Raw genomic sequence first — 8908 nt, 5'->3', positions numbered from 1 at the left:
GAAGGTGAATATTGAAGATGGAAGAAAATCACAAGTCTACAAAGACCTGGAAAATTTAAAGTTCTCAGGACAAAACAAGGGCTGTTGATGGAACTGGAGGGTATTATACTGAGTGAAGTAAGTCAGTCAGAGGAAGACAATTATATGGTTTCACTCAGATGTGGAATATAAGAAACAGTGCATAGGATCATAGGGGAAAGGAGGGAAAACTGAATGGGAAGTTATCAGAGAGGGAGTAAAACCATAAGGGACTCTTATAGGAAACAGAGGATTTCTGGAGGGGAGGTGTGTAGGGGGATGGAGTAAGTAGGTGATGGGCATGAAGGAGGGCACATGATGTGATAAGCACTGGGTGTTATACACAACTGATGAATTATTGAACACTACATCTGAACATAATGATGTTCTATATGCTGGCTAATTGAATTTAAATACAAAAATAAAATAAAATTTATATGTTGAAACTTACCAAAATAAAACAAACAAAAAAAAACAAGGGCTTTTAAATAGATTAAGTAGAATAAGAAAGGTATTCAAATGAAGTAAAAATCCAATATAGAAAACCTTGCACAAAAATCTGATAAGATTATCAATCAATCCTGAAGCTTTCCCTCCCCAGAACTGAGCCCTCAATCTTCCCCTAAGAGGGATCACTGAAATCCAGCACAAACACTGGGGACACTCAGTTTAGCCCATTTTTATTATGCTAGGGTGATAGCACCCATACAGACACAATGCCAAGACAGAGGAGGCCTTTCACAGATGTTACCTTGTTACTTTGTGCTTGTTAAAATATGAAAGTGCTACTTTAGGCTGCCTGAGATAGAAAAGTCACATTCAGCTGGAGTGGTCCATGACACCAAAACATCCCAGGTGCTTCTCCACTGAGTGCTCCCCAACACAAATGAATCTCATCAAGCCCACCTCAGCAATTTGTTTGAGCACCCCTAGTATACATTTTTAGTTTCAGCTTCACTGGTTATTAACTGGTCTTGATCCCTGGGAAGTAGCCTTTCTTGGCTGTGTTGCAGAAATACATTTCTGTTATAAACAATCCACACCCCTCAGGAAATGTTTGCAGTTTATGACAAAAGATATAATGTTAAGCAACAAAACAGAGGAAGTAGATTTATTCATATCCTGTTTTGCCTTCCCCCCCTCCATTATGGAAAATAATTTTCAAGCTGGCAAGTCTAAAACAAACATCATTAGGAGGGAACCGAAGTGCAAGGTAGGTGCAGAGATAATAAGGGAGTGCTTTACAGCTTTAAATTAATTCAAGCCTTCAGGCCCAGATAAATTATATCCCAGGATATTTAAATGACTTACAGATGTGATCAAGGAACTTCTGTTGCTAAACTCTAAGAAATCAGAGGAAAAAGGAGGACCCAGAAGTCTAAAGATGGGCAAATATTATTCCAGTTTCTTATAGGTGGGTGTGTGGGGGAGGGGGGCTAAGAAGATGGATTCTAAAAATTATAAACTTAATGGAAGCCCCTGGTCAAATTCTTGAACTAAGCAGTCTGTGCATAGATCCCGTGAATACAGAGAACCTGTTTTGTTCAACACTGGATCCTCAGGATCCTTAAACAGGGTGTGTCCTTCGTAGACGCTTAAATATTTACTGAATATTAACTGACCATTTAGAAAAGAAGGTTGTGTATGAAGTCAACATAGACTCACTGAGAAATAAACAAGCTGCTTAACTCTCTGAGCCTCATTATTGGACTAAGCAATAAGGTCAGGTTATGCTGTGTGACAATGCCAAAATCTTAGAGTCTTCAATCAAAATGACTTACTTTTTGCTCATAGTTCACGTCCTTGTAGCCTATGGAGTCCACTCCCTGCCATCTTCACTCCAGAACTCAAGCTACTATCTGAAGCATTAGCACTTACAGAGGCCGAGAGAAAGGAGGAAACCTGTGTGGGAACTGCATACCCACTCTTACAGCTTCCTTCCACCTGGAAATGATACACACCTCTGCACACATTTGATTGGCCTAACGAGTTACGTGGCGACGCCTATTTTCGAAGAGTGGAGAAAGAAGCATAAACCTACTTTAGCTGGGAGGAGAACCAGAAGTATCTAGTTCAAAGTACCAATGGCTACCATAGTTATCTCTACAATGGAAATTAGAATATCTACTATAATCACATCTGTTGTTATATGATTACAATATAGCTATCTGTTATAATATCCATCTTGTATTTCTTTTCCATCTTGTACTTTTTACAAGAAATACCATAGCACTTTGTTTTTCTAAATCTAATGCTGAGCCACCAGGGCCCAAGCTGGTGAGTAATTTAATACTAACCCTGTTTTGGTGGTGCTGGGAGAAGAGCTGAATTTGTCTCTTTAAGGTCGTACAAATATTCAGAGCTTTCGTCCGGCCTTTAACGTAAAAAAAAAAAAAAAAAAAAGTCACAGCTAAGACGTAAAGTGTCCGATCCCATGTAATCCAGTAGAAACTGGGCTTTTCTTGCTATTTCTGTGCTTAGCTTGGGCACAGTTTGTTTGGAGGTAGAATGGGATTATTGTGAGGCCAAAAGCTTTGATCACCTGTCTAGCCTCCATGATTGCACCTTGCAGCTGCCCCTTCTGAAGTACTGCACCCTTCCTAGGTTACTACACAGGAAATTAATTCCCATCAATGTGCACATCCACATTCTTTCACAGTCTTAAGCAATCTTTTATTTTCATAGCTCTTACCATTTCTGTCTACTCCATACCTCCTTATCACTTTCCAAAGACTAGTCTCTCGTCCGTCCCACTCTGGAAAGAACTGGTTTAATCCTTTAAATGGATTTCTGTTTTCAGAAATAAGAGGTGGAGAGAGGAGGTTATGCTTTATCAACTTTTGCTTTAACCCTTGCATATTCCTTAAAATATTATTTTATTTTAATTCAATTAATTAACATATAGTGTATTATTAGTTTCAGAGGTAGAGGTCAGTGATTCATTAGTTGCGTATAACATCCAGTGTTCATTACATCACATGCCCTCCTCCATGCCCATCACCTGTTACCCCATCCCTCCACACCCCTCCCCTCCAGCAACCCTCAGTTTGTTTCCTATGGTTAAGAGTCTTTTATGGTTTGTCTCCCTCTCTGATTTTGTCCACTTTATTTTTCCCTCCCTTCCCCTATGATCCTCTGGTTTCTTAAATTCCACATATGAGTGGAATCATATGATAATTGTCTTTCTCTGATTGACTTATTTTGCTTAGCATAATACCCCCTAGTTCCATCCACATCATTGCAAATGGTAAGATTTCAGGTTTTGTGATGGCTGAGAACCCTTGCAAATTAATACCCCTGAAGCAAGACAACAAAAGCCTGGCTGAATCCTTGTTAACAGGAAGAAATACAATGGAAGCAAAATACAAGTTAGGGACGTAACAGATTATCTTTAATACTTCAAGGTAGTATCTTTAATTTGGTGATTAAATGAAAATATAAGTAAAACCAAATACAGTAGCTGACAGTAAAGCTTTCCATAAATGACAGTTTCTATTATTACTGCCAAATTATGTCTCTAGCTATATTTCCATGTTTAGTACAGTTACTCAACTGGTTATCTGAAGGACAATAAAGTCAAAGTGTCTCTGCTATATGGATTGGGAGAAATAAGCACTCTATAGGACATGGAACGTGGAATCTTCCATTTAATTCTGTTCCTTCATTTTATAGATGAGGAATAATCCTAATACACGAAAACCTTTCTTTAGCAGAGTTTACATTGTTCCCTTTAATGAGTATTATGCAATTCTATTCCTGTTTGGGTTTTTTTTTTTTTTGTAGTTTTGATGTTATCAAAAATAAACCAGTGGGGGGAATGCCTGGGTGACTCAGTAGGTTAGGCGTCTAATGTTCAGCTCAAGTCATGATCCCAAGGTCCTGGGATGGGGTCCCACATCGGGCTTCTTGCTCAGCAGGGCACCTGCTTCTCCCTCTGCCTGCAGCTCCCCTTGCTTGTGCTCTCTCATGTTTCTCTCTCTCTCTGACAAATAAATAAATGAAATCTTAAAATAAATAAATAATAAATAAACCAGTGGGGATCTAAATTATTTCTAATAAGTCTAAGTTGACAATTCTGATATGCCTCCTTCAGTTTTCTTCAAATAATTGGAAATCACTTGACCAATAAAAATACCAAAATTCTACATTGCCTTTTGTTTTTGTTTTTTGGCATTCCGCTGGTTTTTTATAATTTAGGGCAATGCACCATAGCAAGAGGTGAGAGGTAAATAACTTTCTTTGGTAAACTAAAAACTATGTGACTAAGAAAGGGGAGAGAGGGAAGTGTTTGGTGAGAAACAGTATCTGAAAGATGACTCATTCTAAGGCAGATCAGTTTTAGAAAAGATTATATTGGGGGTCAGGTAATTGATTCACATGCCTGGGCAAAGGACTCCAGTTCAAAGACCACAGCACTATACCAATGGAAGCTTTAGGACTTTCTCTAAGGAGAGGTTTGGGTTTATATCATCTTGTTTGCTTTGAACTGACACCCCTAGAGTTCTTATGGGTTAACTTAAGAGAACCATCTAGCAATATCAAGTCCTGTCCATCACTTAAGAAGGCTTAACTAAATTACTGGAGTGATTCTGTTCTGTTTTTCAATTATTATACTTATAAACTCCATACAGAAACTTGAAATCAAGATTGACCTCAGTTTATTATCAAACTAAAGGGTGACATGCAATTTCAGGGTTAACAGTCTGAAGAATAAGGGCCAAGAACCTATAAACCCCAAAGCCTGACCATAGCTTTCAACCTTGTACTTTATATCTACTTTCTGACACTTAGGAAAACGTCACCAATTCACCAAGTAAAATTAGAACCAATAAAGAGTGAACAAATTTGACTTCTTTTTTAAGTGTTATTTTATTATTACCTTTTCTAATTTGAGAGTCAGTGTTGTTACTTATATTAAATATAAAAGTTAAAAGAAGAGAAAAATGGATTTCCCCCCCAATTATAAGTTTACCATTTGTGTTTTCCAGACTAAAGCCTCCTTTTGTTTTACTTCATGCTATTAATACAGAATCTAACTATAAACCAAATTTTAATATAGAATTCTGTAACTGCAGAATTGGAATAGCAAGTTATGTGAAGTGATACTCACTACAACATTGTTTGAAAAATAAACACCTGGAATCTATGAATGGGAATTTCTTAAATACATTATACTATATCTATACCACAAAAGATTAAGTAACTTTCTTAAAAGTGATATAGGAGAATAGATCTGAACTTGAAAAGATGTTCATAAATGTAAAAAACATGTTACAGTAGGTATGGTATGATCCCATTTATGTTATTAAAATATTTGTATGCATACATTTATTTTTAAATACATAGATGAATTCTGGAAAGATAAATTAGAAATTATGAACAGTTATTACTTGCTGGGAGTGGGATTAGGGAACTTATTGGAAAGGAGACATTTTCTTCCCATCTTCCATCTTACTCTATGGATGAAATTTTTGGATTAGTGTATTTTATTATGTAATAAAATTTATTTTTGCCATTCCTTTATTTTCTCATGGTTCCCACCAAGTATTAACATATAGTTTATAAACTCTGCAAGGAAGATAGCCCTGTTTTTAAATGATCAGGAAATGTTTATCACAATATATTTCAATATTAATCTTTTAAAGAATTTGTTCCAATAAGATATCCACAACAAAATAAAATAAATGAAGAAATTGATAAGAAGAACTCAGGGAAGAAAAATGGCTTAAAGCTAAAGGTTAGTACAAAAGAATCCTGTTAAATGGCTTGCTCTAGTTGTTAGAGATGGGCTATTGATAAGCTCTGTGCTTCCACAAGTCCAAAGAAAATGGGTAAAAGTTATCAGTTTTGAGAATCACGTAATTTTATCCTTGTGATAAGGTCTAAGAGCAATTTCTACTACGCTTATAAGCCAAGAAAGTGTCTAAGTAAGAGAAGGGCAAATCAAAGTGATTGGATCCCAGGTCAATGAGGTTTTTCTCTAGAGCATATCAATTATGGAAAACTTTTTAAATCACTTCAAAAAAATGATTTTGTTTCCTGACATAGTTAATCATGCAGACAGAGGTATGTGTAGTTAAAGAACTGTTAATTCTAAAGTCAGAGTTTCAAAAGAACAGTCATAGAACTGTGAGCTATAAGAAATGAGGAAACCTATGTTGTCCTGGTAAAATGTTATAATATAGTAAGAAGTTTATTTTTATGCAGACATTAGGTCTTTTCGCATTACAGCAAGGTATTTTTTTATTTGAATTCAAGTTAATTCATATATAATGTAGTTTTGGTTTCAGAAGTAGAATTTAGTGTTTCATCACTTACATAAAACACCCAGCGCTCATCCTAACAAGTGCCCTCCGTAATGCCCATCACCCATTTAGCCCATCCCCCCATCTTCCTCCCCTCCATCAACCCTCAGGTTGTTCTCTATAGTTAAGAGTCTCTTATGGTTTGTCTCCCTCTCTATTTTTAATCTTATTTTATTTTTTCCTTCCCTTCCCCTGTATTCATTTGTTTTGTCTCTTAAATTCTACATATGAGTGATATCACATGGTATTTGTCTTTCTCTGACTAATTTCGCTTACCATAATGTACTCTAATTTCATCCATGTTGTTGCAAACGGCAAGATTTCATTCTTTTTGGTGGCTGAGTAATATGGCTGAGTATTATTCCTATATTCTTTAACCATTCATCAGTCAATGGACATTTGGGCTCTTTCCATAGTATGGCTATTGTTGATAATGCTTCTATAAACATCGGGGTGCATGTGCCCCTTCAAATCTGTATTTTTGTATCCTTTGGGTAAATACCTAGTAGTGCAATTGCTGGGTTGTAGCTCTAACTTTAACTTTTTGAGGAACCTCTATACTGTTTTCCAGGTGTCTGCACCAGTTTGCATTCCCTCCAACAGTGTAAGAGTTTTCCCTTTCTCTTTATCTTTGCCAACATCTGTTGTTTCCTGAGTTGTTAATTTTAGCCATTCTGACCGGTGTGATGTGATATCTCATTGTGGTTTTGATTTGCATTTCCCTGATGATGAGTGATATTGAGCATCTTTTTATGTGTCTGTTAGCCATCTGGATGTTTTCTTTGGATAAATGTCTGTTCATGTCTTCTGCCCCTTTCTTAATTGGATTATTTGTTTTTAGGGTGTTGAGTTTGAGAAGTTCTTTATAGATTTTGGATACTAACCCTTTATCAGATATGTCATCTGCAAAAATCTTCTCCCATTCCATAGGTTGCTTTTTCAGTGTTGCTGATTGTTTCCTTTGCTGTGCAGAAGATTTTTATCTTGATGAAGTCCCAATAGTTCATTTTCGCTTTTGTTTCCCTTGCCTCTGGAGATGTGTCTAGTAAGAAGCTGCTATAGCAGAGGTCAAAGAGGTGTGTTCTCTAGGATTTTGATGGTTTCCTGGCTCACATTTAGGTCTTCCATCCATTTTGAATTTATTTTTGTGTATGGTGTAAGAAAGTGGTCCAGTTTCATTCTTCTGCATGTTGCTGTCCAGTTTTCCCAACACAGGTATGGGCTTTTCATTCTCATTACTGGCATTACTGAAGAAAGGAGACAAAAAGACTTCAAAATGACGACAGACATGATAAACTGGATTTGAAAGAAATTGAAGAGATAAAATATCCTAAACCATGTCCATATTACATGATATCCAAAATTTCTGAAAAACTGCCTTCTCCCTTTTTCCTCCTTGATTATAAACTTCAGACTTGTTTAACTACCTTGTCTGAAACTGACAGTTGGTTTGGTGATGTCTGGACACTCTAAATCATTTTTACAATGCCAGTACACTATCAGTTAGCATGAGGTGACCTTTACCAGAACAAAATCTTCCTGCCTATGTCTTAGCAAGTGTTGACAAAAGTATGTGGGAACAAGAGTGATAATAAGATTTATCATATTGAGGCACTGGGTAATAGGAATTCTTCTATAAATTAACAACCACAGTTGACATTATTTGTGCATTTGTGCAAATACCAACACAGCCTAACATCTGTCCTGTCAGACAAAGAGGACACAATTCATTTGATATATTTAGTGCCCCCCTCATTCCTGAAAAGGTCACTTGCTCTTTAACCTACTATACATGATTAAACTAGCTTCCAGCAAATAACAATACTAGAAACTAAGGCCTACTATTCAGATGATACTGACAGCGAAAGCACCATTTGTCTTATCTTCTAAATAAGTTGTTTCAGAATGTGAAAGCCCCAAATATTTACCACTACAGTGTAACAACTAATACTATTAGCACTCCATACATAAACACATGAATCAAGGACCTTTACACATTTAACATTTTATGCATTTTTTCTCTATTTCCAGAATGGGTTCTCTTTCACTTGAAAATATTTCATATTTCTAAGTAATTCCCATGAATTTCTTCTAGTAAGCCCTGTTTTATTCCCTTCAGCAATAGAGATGCTATGTGAATCTGGTGGCTCTGAGATTTGGCTCTTACAATATGAAATAAAACTTTTTGTCTAATTTCTAATGAGTTGGATATTTTTTACTTCATATAAAGGTGTATGTATCATTCTAGGAATAAAAGGGAAGAGCATTATAATCTTCCTTCTGTCAAACTTGCCAACTTAATTTTGTCCTCCAGCAAAAAAAAAAAAAATATATATATATATATATATATATGATGATGGCTATATAGACAAAAACGTTACTTGAAATCATGTATTCAATATATCTTGATTATCTTGTCTGTGTAAGCCTTTGAGGTAAGTAATCTCAAAGATGCAAAGATGTATCAGACCCAGAAACTTCTCTTAGTTCACAGTTTATAAATGAGCCAAGAAGATGTAAAGATGTATCAGACTGAAAGTTTTCCTTTAGTTCATAATTTCATAAAGGAGCAAAGACGGGCATAT

The sequence above is a fragment of the Zalophus californianus genome, chromosome 5, assembly GCF_009762305.2.
Source record: "Zalophus californianus isolate mZalCal1 chromosome 5, mZalCal1.pri.v2, whole genome shotgun sequence".
NCBI lineage: Eukaryota > Metazoa > Chordata > Mammalia > Carnivora > Otariidae > Zalophus > Zalophus californianus.
Note: the sequence above shows the minus strand (reverse complement) of the source record.